Raw genomic sequence first — 14268 nt, forward strand, 5'->3', positions numbered from 1 at the left:
GGATCTCAAGTTCAAGGCCAGCCTCAGCAACTCAGCGAGACCCTGTCTTTAAAAAAAATATGAAAAATGGCTGGGGATGTGGCTCAGTGGTTAAACGCCCCTGGGTTTAACCCCCAGGATCCCCAAAAAAGTTCTCTATCTCTGTCTTTCTTGATATTCCCCCTATAGTGTTCGCACAGAAGCTCCTTTAGAGAAACCAGAAAGGCCCCATCGCTGCCCCTGATTGAAGTTGAGACCTACGGGACACACAGCTGTTTTTATTCCATTTTATCCGATTCTCATTTGGTATCTGAGCTCCCACATTCTCCTGATCGTGCCTCACGCATCACAGGTGGCCAGATCAGTTTGACATCATCAAATACTTTCCTACCGCTGGTGGGAGGGAGGAATCAGAGACCAGTGTCCCTGTGTCCAGAGGGGCAGCGTTACTGTTCAAGATCCAGGCATGCGGCAGCCCCATGCTGCATGGACGCACATGCTTAGTGCCCCTCCCCTGGGCATGGTCCCTGTGGTTAGTGATCCAGAAAAGGCCTCTGCTCACAGGTGTTGCCAAGCAACACCTGCCTCTGCCCCTCCCCCCCCTCTCCTTCTTCTTCTTTGTATTGGGAGTTGGACCCAGGGGTGCTCTACCATTAACCTACACCTACAGCCCTTTTTATGCTTTATTTTGAGATACAATCTTGCTAAGTTGCTGAAGCTAGCCTCGAACTTGGGATCCTCCTGCCTCAGCCTCCCAAGTGGCTGGGATCACAGGTGCATGCCTCCACACCCAACTCCTCCACTCTGCTTTTCCACCCACTGTGCCCCTGAGTCTGCGGATGTGTCGGGACCATATCAACAGCTTATAAAGCCCGGCTTTCCTAGGACTGGATTCTGCACACCATTTTCTCAGACCAAGTCACCAGTTTCAGGTTCCATTGCTCCGGGTCAGAGATGAGACAGGAGCCCATGGTGGAAGGGTGTGTTGGAGGGAAGAAGACCAGCTCATGACAGCCAGAGAGCACGGCACTTTTGTCCACTTTTGAATGGAGCCATTTGTCGGAATTGAAGAAGTAGTCTTGTATTCTGGAGAAAGTCCTTTGTCAGAGGTGAGTGTTGCTAATATCGTCTGTGACTCGCCTGTTCATCTTCTTAACAATGACTCTGAATTTTTTTTTTTTCTTTTCGCAGTGCTGAGAATGGAACCCAGGTCTCCTGGCGCAGGCTGGGTCAACACTCCACCCCTGAGCCACATCTCCAGCAGCCAAGTCTTAAATTTTGATAATTCCATTTTGTTCTTAAATTGTATGTGCTTTGTGTCTTCTTCTTAAAAAATCAATCGTTTTTTTAAAAAAAATCTCACAGGGAGGAACTGGGGCTTTGGCCCAGCGGTAGTGTACTTGCCTGGCATGTGTGAGGCACTGGGTTCAATTCTTAGCACCACCTATAAATAAAATAAAGGTCTATCAACAACTAAAAAAATATTAAAAAAAAATCTCACAGGGCTCAGTGGCACACACCTATAATCCCAGCAACTCTGGAGGCTGAGGCAGGAGGATCACAAGTTCAAGGCAGCCTCTGCAATCTCCAAACAAGAAATAAAAAGGGCTGGGACTGTAGCTCAGTGGTAGAGCCTCCCTGGGTTCAATCCCCAGCAATGCAAAAACAAAACAAAAATAAATAAAATTAATTTAAAAAAAAACCCACTCCTTACTATAGTGCCAGTAGGAAGGAAGACAAGTCAAACACATCTGGTCGCCCCTCATCTTTCTTTTTTTTTTTAATACCTTTATTTTGTTTATTTATTTTTATGTGGTGCTGAGGATCGAACCCAGGGCCTCACACATGCCGGGCCAGTGCTCTACCCTGAGCCCCAGCCCCAGCCCCAGCCCCTCGCCCCTCCTCTTAAGAAGCAGCTTCTCCTGGCCCTTTCTTCAGAGAGAACCCCCTCCCACCCTGTCTCCCGTGGGCTTCCTCCGCATGGACGCAGTGGAAGGAGCAAGGCGCTTTTGCCTTCACGCCTGGCTATAGGAAGTCACAGTTGCACGGGGAAGGTCACCTCATCCTCCTGGGCCCCCTTTCCCCTTCCATAGAGTGAGAGAAACATGGTGACCTCAGGGTTGGGACAAGGTCACACAGGGAGAAGGCCATCACAGGGCTCCTGTCTGCCTCTTGGGCAAGATGGGGGAGGCCTTTTAGCCTTCTGAGTCATTATTGCCAGGGCTCAGGTTGGACAGGAGACCGTCCGAGACCCCCAAGTGGACGGGGGCCCAGAATCATAGCTGGTCCAGGTCAGTGGGACCCCAACTTCTGGTTCTCTCTGCACACAGAGCAGCCCCTGGGCTAGATGGATGGGTACCCAGCCTCTCTCTGGGGAGGAAGAATCTGTTCCCATTTGGGGGACTCTCCTGACCTCCCTCCAGCCTGGCATTCTCAAGGGCTGTGCCTAGACTGCGCCTCACTGTGGTTATCTAGCACCACCTGCAGGACATGTTGAGCAGGACCTGTCACACATCTGTGGCTCTAGATCCTAGAAATTGCTGATCATCTGGCAAGGTGCCCACAGAGGGAGACTGCTGTCTGCCCAGGCCACAGCTCTGTGCCCCACTTGGGTCTCTCCCTAGACTCACACCACAGCCCATTAAGGCAGGAAGTACATTACAGTATTGAATCAAATCTAACACCCTCTCTTGTGAAGGACACATATTTTTCATTTCTGCACTGAGGATTGAACCCAGGGGTCCTTTACCCCTGAGCCACATCCCCAACTCTTTTTATTTTTATTTTTTTGAGACAGCATCTCTCTAAATCACTGAGGCTTGCCAGGTGCAGTGGCCCATGCCTGTAATCCCAGCAGCTTGGGAGGCTGAAGCAGGAGTATCTCAAGATCAAAGCCAGCCTCAGCAATTTATCGAGACCTGTCTCAAAATTAAAAATAAAGAGGGCTGGGGATGTTGCTCAGTGGTTAGATACCCATCGGTTCAATCCCCAATATCAAAGTAAATATATAAAGTAAATAAATTGCCCAGGCTGGCCTCCAACTTGTGATCCTCCTGCCTCAGCCTCCCCAGTTGCTGAGGTGTGTGCCACTACACCCAACGAGGATGCAACATTTTTGTGCCACTAAGAAAATAAGGGGGAAAACCCTACCAATTAAAATAAGACACCATCCCCAAGTACATGGGCATCTTCATTGTACACTGGATCCTCCCTGGGTTGGTAAATATAGTTGCTTTTATGTGCAGAACTGACCAATGGAGCGATAGAAACGTCACATACAAAAATAGATAATTACCATGCCAAGTCACAGAAAGGGTTGGAGCCAGAAGTGGTACTCAGATCTGACTGGTTCCAGCAACCAGGCTTTCAGTCCCTGCTGGGGCCAGAGAGAAGTCACTCTGATCATCTCTAGCACTATCCTGGTTGAGGACACAGGGGATCAGGAAGGACAAGCGTTTTGGCCTAAGTGGCACAGGAGGACAGGGTCTGACCTAGAACCCAGGTCTCCAGGCTCCCCGCTCACACGCAGCCTCAGCAGGCCTGGCCAGGCCTTGGCCAAGGCCCCATCTTCCTGAGTCCTAGGAAAACTACTGGTGCGTGGAGAGCAAAGGACTGTCCCTTCTAGTTCCCAGGAAGCTGTGTCAGCCTCAGTCCCCAGAGGGTACTGATGGTGGCTGGTTGAAGCCTGTACCTCAGCGCTCTCCGCAGCCAGGTGGACTCAGAGTGGACCTGAACTCCTGGCCAGAAGGCGGGAACTGCACTGTGCTCACCCTGCTGGGGACAGTCGAATTCCAGCCCCCGCTGGCCTCCAGTCCAGCGGGGCCTCCCACCCATGCTGGACAGCAAAAGGACTCTGGGCCACATCAGAGCCTGGTTCCAAGATCCAAAGGACAGTCAGTCAAGTATGCCTGCAGCCCCCTCCCCTGGGGACAGCCCCAGGACCAAGACCCCGGGACAGAGAGCAACTGCTTTTTTTGTTGGGATGGAACCCAAGCCTCACACGTGCCAGGGAAGTGCTCTCCGCTGAACCACCGCCTGGTCCTTACTGCTCCTGCTTATTTATTTATTTTCAGAAAGAATTTCTAGAACTGAACTTGCTGAGTCACAGGAACCTGCATGTAGTTTTGTTTTGTTTTTGGTTTTTGGTTTTTTTTTCCTTTTTCTTTTAAGAACTACCAGCACATATTCTTCCTAGGATTTTGTACCCATCTCCTCTTTTTCTATAGGGCATGAGTGGAGTCCCCCCCATTCTCTGTCACCAATAATGCCAGTGGGTACTCTATTTTATCTGTGCCAGTCTGGTAGGCCAGCCCTTCTCTTGGCCGTTTGAATGAGCACATTGGTCACTGAAGAGAGTCCTCAAATTCAATGTGCATTTACCATGTTCTCTGCATGTATATGCAGGGGAGTTGTGTCCAGATGTGAAAAGAATTCTAACAGTTAAGAAGACAATTTAAGGCTGGGTGGTGGCACACACCTGTAATCCCAGCAGTTTGGGAGGCTGAGGCAGGAGGATTACAAACTTGAAGCCAGCCTCAGCAACTGAGCAAGGTCTTAGGCAACTTAGTGAGACCCTGTTTCAAGAAAGAAAGAAAAAAAAAAAAGGCTGGGAATGTGGCTCAATGGTAAAGTGCCCCTGAGTTCGATCCCCAATACCAGGAGGCAAGGAAAGGAGAAGGAAAAGAAGATTCCCATTAGTGTTTGGGAATTGCAAATTAAAACAGCATTCCTGATAGAGGATGTAAATTAGTACAAACATTTTGGTGTGTGGGGGGGTGCCCATACTGGGGATTAAACCCAGGGACTCACAAATGCTACCACTGAGCTACACCCCCAGCCTTTTTTTTTTTTTTTTTAATAAATTTTGTTTTGAGACAGGGCCTAACTAAATTGCTGAGGCTGGCTGGCCATCCTTCAGCCTCAGCCTCCAGAGTCACCAGGATTACAGGCGTGCACCACCTCCCCTGGCCCTTTCATAATTCTTTTTTTTCTTTTCTTTTTTTTTTTTTAAGAGAGTAAGAGAGAGAGAGAGAGAATTTTTTTTTAATATTTATTTTTTTTTAAGTGGCACGGGAGGACAGGGTCTGACCTAGAACCTTTGTTTGTATGTGGTGCTGAGGATCGAACCCGGGCTGCACGCATGCCAGTCGAGCGCGCTACCGCTTGAGCCACATCCCCAGCCCCATAATTCTTTACCAACATCTCCATGGCAGTCGTCAACTGTCAGGGGTCTTGGAGGTTTGTCACTTAGCATGCAGATGAGATATAATGAAGACAGAGGTCGCTGGGGGTCAGGCTGCCAGCTATAGCCAACAGGAACTTCTGGTCTGTGGGCATCCAGTGCTCAAAGATAAACAAGATTAGGGTGGGGCTGAAATTCAGCCAGGCACCGGGGCCGTCCAAGATTAGGGTAGAGTCAGTTTCACAGCTGTACATACATCCTCATCTAATTGTTAAATATGGGGGGTTTATTATGTGTTAATTATACTTTGATAAAATTATTTTTTAAAAAAGACAGATACCTGAGCCCAACCAGACCTGTTCAATGATGCCTGCTTCCATGTGTGGGCCAAGGAATCCGCCTTTTAAACAATTTTCTTGTCATTTCAATGCACACCAAAAACCAGGCGTGTTGATGCACGCCTGTAATCCCAGCAGCCCCGGAGGCTGAGGCAGGAGGATTGCAAGTTCAAAGCCAGCCTCAGCAATTTAGCAAGGCCCTAAACAACTTTGTGAGACCTTGTCTCAAAAAAAAAAAAGGGGGGGGGGGGCTGGGGTTGTGGCTCGGTAGTAAGCACACATGGTGGGTACAATCTCCAGGACCACCCGCCTCCCCCCCCAAAAAAAATTGCCCAGATGGGCAGAATCACGTGGTTCCTATTCTGGTCTGGAAGACGGGAAGGAGAGCAGAGCAAAGTGCGCAGAATTTCTTCAGAAGCGCAGGGAGCCTGGTTAAACTTCAACCTAGTTTCCAACTGCAACCTGATCCCTGAGGAGGGAGCAGGAGGACTGCCGCATCCTGGATTCTGCCGCAAGTTACACCTGAGAAACAGCGGGGCTGGGCACATACTCCAGCAGGGTTTTGTCCTGGAATCTGAATCGCAGACCCTTAGGGTGGAAAAAGGCCAGAACATTTGGCTGCTGGAAACAGTCTCCGGCTCTGAATTTTTTTTTTTTTCTATTTTTTATTTTGAGACAGGGTCTCCCTAAGTTGCCCAGACAGGCCTCGAGCTTGCCATCCTCCTGCCTCAGCCTCCCGAGGCACAAGGATTACAGGCGCGCGCCACCCGCTCCTCTTTAACGCAGTTTTGGTGTCGTGCCCAGGTCATCGGCGTTCCAGATGTTCCTGTTTCAGATCAGGACAGCCGGGGTGTTCTTTGATGTCTTGCTTTATTCTCTGCATGAAGGCTGATTTTATTATTTGGGGAGCGAAGCAAAACAGAAACTGTGAGAAACAGATCTGTTAGCGCTGGGAGCGACCTCACCCATTCAGCAGCTCAGGTCTACAAGTCGCCTCTGTACCAGCCTAATGGACATCTGCTTCTTTTATTTTTGCTGTACTGGAGATTGAACCCAAGGGCACTTAACCACCAAGCTGCACCCCAGCCCTTTTTATTTTTTTTTTGTTTTGATCCGGATCTTGCTATGTTGTCCAGACTGGTCTCCAAAAGGAGATCCTCCTGTCTCAGCCTCCCAAGCGGCTGAGGTCACTGGCTTGGTGGCCACCGTGCCCAGCTTGGGAAAGGCGATTGGAGGCAGGAAAGTGGCCGAAAGGTGATCTGCGTGCTCCTAGTTAAACTTGGAGCCCTCATGCTCAGAAAGGCAGAGTTAGCCTTGTTCTGAGCACAGAGTTTTGGTTCCCTGAGGTCACAAGGTCACCCATCAGACACCTGTGCAGGCCCAAGTGAAAGGACAGGGGTTTTGTTAGGGGAAAGCTAGGGTCTCTGAAGGGTCTGAGGAGTTCCCAGAGAGGACTGGGCTCAAGATGAGTGAGTAGGCCCTTGGCTTAGCACCTGCCACTCAGAGGCAAAGAGGCTGTTTTAGGAAAGTTGGTGCACATTCAAGGGAGACTGTGGGCATCTTGAGAGTGAGAGATGCAGTTTTGGGGTTCCTGGATTTTCTTTCAAAGGAAACTCCATAAGAGGGGAATGAAAAGGTCTCTAGGAAAGATACAATTCTTTTAAAATTATTTTTGTTTTAGTTGTAGTTGGACACAATACCTTTATTTTTATTTATTTATTTGTATGTGGTGCTGAGCATTGAACCCAGTGCCTCACAAGTGCCAGGCAAGCGCTCTATCATTGAGCCCCAGCCCCAGCCCAAAAAATAGTTTTTAAAAGAGTCTCTGGTGGTCTGATGAGTTTCTGGATCCTTAAGCTCACGTGGTTTTCCTTGTCTGATTGGTGGATAGCACTGGAAAGTCCTCTAAATTATAGGTTTGTTAAAATGTCATATCTTTTTACTTAATCTGTACAGGTAGACTTACTGATTTCCCGGGAACTTGGGAGTAATAGGCCTGGGAAAGAGACTGGCAGGAGTGGCCGGCTTGGAAGAGACTGCGGAACTTCCGAATTAAGATCTTGTTTCCTTGTCCTTCTTTTATATCTGCTTTCCACCTGCTTTTTATTTCTTCAATCCTACCTCAGTTTCAGCTGGTTTGAGACAGACAAAAGCGGCCTTCAACTTCCTGAAAATCACTTAGTTGTTACCATGGTGACCACATATCAGCTGTGTTACCTACTGGTCGCAAAGCTAACAGGAATATACTGAATATCAGTGATAAGAACAAGTACCCCTGTAATCCTAGTGGCTCGGGAGGCTGAGGCAGGAGGATGGCGAGTTCAAAGCCAGCCTCAGCAACTTAGTGAGGCTCTAAGCAACTCAGTGAGGTCCTGTCTCAAAATAAAAAATAAAAAGGGCTGGGGATGTGGCTCAGTGGTTAGGTACCCCTGGGTTCAATCCCTGGCACCCAAGAGGGGAAAATCAAGTAGCTGAAAGCAAGTGAAGCAGGGCTTATTGGGTTTCCCTTGGTTCAGACGTGTTATCCCTTACAGAGGACCCCCGGTCACATCCTCACTCTGAAGCACAGCTAAGCTCTGTCCTCCTGCATAGACAGAGTGGGGAATGGTGTTTCCCAAAACAAAGCCATAGAGCCAAAGCCAGGAGGAATCGTGGCTACTGAGCATCGCTAAAAGGCCTTTCTGGGTGGTTTTTTGTTTTGTTCTGTTTGTTTTAGTGCTGAGAGTTGAACTCAGGGGTGCTCTACCACTGAGCTACCTCCCCAGCCCTTCTTACTTTTTATTAACTTAGGAAAATAGATACAGTAGATAGATACACCTTCAAGGGAGAATGTGGGCCATCTTGAGAGCGAGCAATGCAGTCTGGGGGTTCCTGGCTCTTCTTTCATAGGAAACTCGGAAAGGAGTGGGTATGGGAAGTGGTGGCTGAGACAGGAGGATCACAAATTTGAGGCCAGCTTCAGAATTTCATGAGATCCTGCCTCAAAAATAAAAAATATGAGGGCTAGGGTTGTGGCCCAGTAGTAGAGCACTTGCCTGGCACGTGTGAGGCACTGGGTTTGATCCTCAGCACCACATAAAAATAATAAATAAAATAAAGGTATTGTGTCCACCTTCAACTAAAAAAAAATAAGAAAAGGATTGGGGTTGTGGCTCAGTGGGGAAACATCTCTGGGTTCAATCCCCAGTACTAATAAATAAATAAATAAAAAGTAAAAAGGGGCTGGCATATAGCTCAATGGTAGAGCAGCCCTGGATTCAATCCCCAGCACTGACACAAACAAAACAAGACCAAAAACATTGAGAAAAGATGGGGAGCCTTTGGGCCTGAGCACCTATCTAACAGGACCCTATTGGAGGCCTGCGTTGGCCCCAACCTCAGTGGGGTCCCCTGGAGCAGACAGACCCCCTTAGTACTTAATTCCCCACAGTTGGGTGGCATGTGAGTATCATGGCCAAAGTGTATCACATGACTCAGCCGAGAGCAAAGTAAGTTCCAGCCTAGGTCCTCAAGGTGTCAGGAGGTGTCCTCACTAGGGCCAGGACGGCCACGCCCTTGAAGGAGGGGGAGAGTGAGGTGCTCCAGGAAAAGGACCTGCACCTTGGCCTCCAGCCGGTCAAACTCCTCAGCTGCCTTCTTCTCCCTCGGAGGGGACTGCAAAGTGGGCCCCAAGGGGTTAAGTGTGGAACTTACAAGGACTTTCTGGGGTTGGATCCTGCTGGGGAGGGTTTGCAGGAGGTGGAGAAATACTTAGTAGTCAATATGTTTAAACTGGGAGAGTTCACAGTAAAGCCTGGGATTCTAGCTTCCTTTGTAAAGGGAAAGACAGGGCCGCCTCGTCCCTGACCTGGAGGTGCCTGGAATGAGGTTCAGTGTCCTCCACGGGCCTCCTAAGGGGCAGGCAGGGTCTCCTTTTCTGAGCCAAGTCATGCTATCTGAGTTGCTGTAGGAGCAGGCAGATCAGAAGAGGACCTGGGATGAGCAGAGTCCCTGGGAAGGGCTCTGTGAGGGGGGTCTAGAGGGGCTCCTTCCTGCGCTCTGCTTCTCCACATCCTGTGCCCTCCAGGGTCAGGCCTGGGGAGGGCTCTGGAATCTCACCTACTTCCTCCACGGATCTCAGGGAATCCTCAGCGGCCCTGGGGACTGCTCAGGACGGGAACTTCCAGGACTGCAGGAGGCGGAACTGCTCAAGGTCAGGCCAAGGCACCCGGGTGGGGCTGGGCCACTCCTGTCACGGGTCCAGGGTCCAGGTTGCAGCTCCGGAAGGCTGATTCACACTCACGCTCTGGCTCCCGTGGGAGGTTGAGTCACCAAGGGAGGTTTCATTGCCAGCTCTGCCACTTAGGAATATGTGCCATCAGGCCAGGTGTGGTGGCACACACCTGTCATCCCAGTGACTTCTGAGCCTGAGGCAGGAAGATGGCAAGTTCCTGGCCAGCCTCAGTGACTCAGCAAGACCTTCAGCAACTTAGACCCTGTCTCAAAATAAAAGATAAAAAGGGTTGGGGAGGTGGCTCAGCGCCCCTGGGTTCAAACCCCAGTCCCCAAAACAAAACAAAGCAAATATGTGCCATTGGGTGAGGCCTGGCTTTAGTCTCTTCATCTTTCAAGTGGGAGGAAACACCGGCCATCCTACGGGAATGCCGGAAATGGCGGCTGGGCTCAGATCAGCTGTTCCATGCACTTGAACAGTCACTAAGAATAAGACAGAAGCCACAGTGGTAGGATGTGACTTGGGGCCATTTGGCAAGGACCAGACACATTTCTGATTGTCACAACTGGAGTGGGGAGTTCTATGGGCATCCAGGGGGTAGATACCAAGGATGCTGGCGAACATCTTCTGGGACAGCCCCACAGCAAAGGGTCACCCCAAGTGTTCATCATGCCACAGCCCAGAGTCCCTCTTGCAGCAGGACACAGGCAATTAAACATCCAATCCGTGCGCGTGGGTGGGAGTGCTGGGCCATAAACACGGGTGTGACTCAAGAAGGCTCCCTGGAGGAGGGGGCCAAATGGGGTGCCAAGGGTGAGAGGAGAGAGGAAGGCGGGGGAAGGAAGGTGTGTGAGCGCCAGGAACCCCGAGGGCAAAGCCTTAGAGGCTAGAAAGGGAGCCTGGCTCTTTGAAAGAAGCCTGCTTTCAGTGTGGCTGGCACTCAGCGCAGGGGGTGGGAGGCTGCGGCGGGCGGGTCAGAAAGCTGGAGGTAATACTGAGGGCCCTGTGCTGGAGTCCCTGTAGGGCTGGAGCAGGGTGCAGGCTGGTAGTTGGGGTTTGGTTCGGTTTAGTTTGGTACTGGGGGTGCTCTGCCGCTGAGCTACATCGCCAGCCCTCCTCACATGCCCCCCACCTTTTTTTTTGTACCGGGAATTGAACTCAGGGACTCCACCACTGAGCCACATCCCCAGCAACTGAGTGAGCCCCTGTCTCAAAATAAAAGATAAAAAGGGTTGGGGAGGTGGCTCAGCACCCCTGGGTTCACACCCCAGTACCCAAACCAGCCCTATTTTGTATTTTATTTTGAGACAGGGGCTCACTGAGTCAGGGCCTTGTTTTTGCTGAGGCTGGCCTTGAATTTGTCATCCTCCTGCCTCAGCCTCTGGAGCTGCTGGGGTTATAGGTGTGCACCGCTGCACCCAGCTCTCTTCACTCCTTTTAAATTGAGACAGGATCTCTCTACATTGCCAAGGCTGGCCTCAATCTTTCAATCTCCCCACCTCAGCCTCCTGAGTCACTGAAAGGAGAGGTCTGCACCACCACCCTGGCTTGGTCAGACTGGCTTCTGAAGAACCTCCCTGAGGAGGCCTGGAGTAGGAGGACACGTGAGGAGGTTTTTGTGGCTGAGGAGGGTGAGAGAGAACATGGGATCGGACGGGGGAAGGAGAGCAGGGAGTTGAGGGATGGCAGGTCTTTTTTGTTTCTTTCTGTTGGTACTGGGGATTGAACCCATGAGTGCTATACCATCGAGCCGTATCCCCAGCCCTTTTTTAGTTTTTAGACAGGGTCTTAATAAGTTGCTTAGGGCCTCACTAAATTGTGGAGGCTGGCCTTGAATTCACCATCCTCCTGCCTCAGCCTCCGAAGTCTGGGATTACAGTGGTGCAACTTGGCACAGGGCTGTCCGGAGGTCTTACCAACGGTTGGATGTGAGAAGTGAGGCTGTGGGAGGGATCAAGGATGTTACCCACCTGTCCAGCTTGGGGCTGAGGGTGCCATTCCCAGAGCTGGGCCGCAGCAGGGTGGACAATATCCCTAGAGCCAAAGAGCTCCTGATAAGGAAATGAGAAAATGAGCAATGCCCTGCAGGAGGAGAGGTAGGGAGACGTGTTCAGGGAGCCACGGGAGCTGGCGGCAGGAGGAGCAGGCCTGGGCTGCAGATGGATTGGGAAGGCCCCCTATGGAAGAGAGACTATGCAGAAGTTGGCTAGGGAAAGAGGTGGGACAGAGAAGGTGACAGTCTTGGGGTGACAGAACCAGCACCTTCTGTAACGTTGTCCTTGCTGCTCTAAAACAGACATCTTTTCTCTACTTCCTGATCTCTCCTCCCTGATCTTATCTCTCTAGTCTCAGAAAACAAGATTCCTTTTGGATTATCTCTGCTCTCCAAGCGTGGTGGTGCACGCCTGTAATCCCAGTGGTTTGGGAGGCAGAGGCAGGAGGATCCGAGTTCACAGCCAGCCTCAGCAACTTAGCGAGACCCTAAGCAACTCAGTGAGACTCTGTCTCAAAATAAAATATAAAAAAAGGGTTGGGAATGTGGCTCAGTGGTTAAGTGACCCTGGGATTAATCCCTGATACCAACAACAACAACAGTAACAAGAACAAAAAAAACATTCTGCTCCCCTTGATGGGGAGAATCATAGCCTCTAGGACAGGAATCCTCTGTGATACTCCTTTGCTACCAAAGCAATAAAACTTCTTTTCCCTTTTTTCTCACAACTGTATCCTCAGTTGGATTGGCACTGGGGACAAGGAACAAACTTTCAGTAACAGGCCTCTGTCACGGGATGGTCATTTCAAGACCCACCTCGCCCTCTGCAAACATCTATACCAAGTTTATTTTATCATCTCCAAAGAAAAGAGTGGTGTGTGAATCTGCCTATTCCTCCCAGAGGCGACTCCTGGCCACACTCTGAGGCCCTCAACCAATTGTCTAGAACTTTCCCCGAGAATCAGAAAGTCTTTTCAAGGAGATTTCCAGGCAAAACACTTGTGTGAACCATCTTGGAGCTGGATCCCCTCACCCCAGTGGGGCCGCCTCAGATGACACTGAGAAACAGTGACAAGCAGTTTCCTCTGGACCCTGCTCCAATTGCAAAATCAGGAGCAAAGATGATCATGAGTTTCGGGGTGGTTTGTTATACAGCGAAAGACAACCGGAAGCCAGGCAGTGTAGCACATACCTGTAACCCCAGCAACTCTGTAATCCTAGCCATTTAGGAGGCTGAGGAGGAGGATTGCAAATTCAAAGCAAGCCTGGGCTGGGCAATTTAATGAGACCCTGTAACACACACCCAAAAAAAGACAACCTAAACAAGCACCTACTGTGTGCCAGGCACTGTGTGAAGCCATCTATGAACATCAGCTTGCTAATGCGCACATCTGCCTTACTAGAGAAAGATTTTCAGAGGCCAAGGCTTGGGGAATTAAATAATCCACCCCAGGGCACAGCCACAGTAAAGGACAGGCTGAAATTACAGACCACCTCCTGGCCACAAACCCACACATGTCCCACTCCAGTGTATACCCAAAGGACTTGAAATCAGCATATTATAGTGACACAGCCACATCAGTGTTTATAGCAGCTTAATTCACAATGGCTAAACTGTAGAACCAAACTTGATGCCCTTCAATAGATGAATGGATAAAGAAACTGTGGTATATATACACAATGGTATATTTCTCAGCATTAAAGGAGAATAAAATTATGGCATTTGCAGGTAAATGGATGGAGTTGAAGAACATCATGGTAAGTGAAGCAAGCCAATCCCAAAAAACCAAAGGCCGAGTGTTGCTGATCCATAATGGGGGGAGGGGGCATGGGGGCAGGTAAGATGGTGGAATGAGACAGACATCAGACATCATTACCCTAGATACATGTATGATTGCACAAATGGTGCGACTCTGCATTGTGTACAATCAGAGAAATGAAAAGTTGTGCTCCATTTGTGTACAATGAAATGAAATGCATTCTGCTGTCACATATAACTAATTAGAATAATAAAAAAAAAAAACCCACAAGTGATCATTCAGGTTGACCACAATTACAAAGGCTTTATCTGGCAGGCTCCCTCCTTCCCCACCAGACTAGGTGTACAGCCAGGGATGCAGCAAGGAGTCGGGCCCCCCAGACAGCCATGATGGGTGCCTATCTGCAATCCCAGCTCAGGTGCTTCCACCCAGAGGCCTCTTTACTGGGGACCCTCAAAGGAAGCCTTCCTCAGATGCCTGGCAGGAGTCGGGGATCCTGGAGACACTTTATCTGGGGGGAGCTGGGGGAATCTGAGGCTTTATTCTCAGTGCTTTTCCACTCCTGGTTCTTACCCCTCTTGTCTCCCCTGACACCCTGCGCCCCCACCCCCGCCCCAAGTCCATAAAGCCTTAAGAGCCTTCTTCCTGAGGGTTGATGGCTTCCCCATCTGCAATACATATGACCTTCCCCATGGGATATAATTGGAACATTGGGGGGCAGGGCTGGCATTTTCTCTTCTTGCTTCTACTATCACAGTAAGTGATCACTGGCTTGATTTACTTTCATTTTGGCTTGTTGTCCT

The sequence above is a fragment of the Marmota monax genome, unplaced genomic scaffold, assembly GCF_021218885.2.
Source record: "Marmota monax isolate L192 unplaced genomic scaffold, Marmota_monax_Labrador192_F-V1.1 WCK01_AAM20220418_F8-fsc00020, whole genome shotgun sequence".
NCBI lineage: Eukaryota > Metazoa > Chordata > Mammalia > Rodentia > Sciuridae > Marmota > Marmota monax.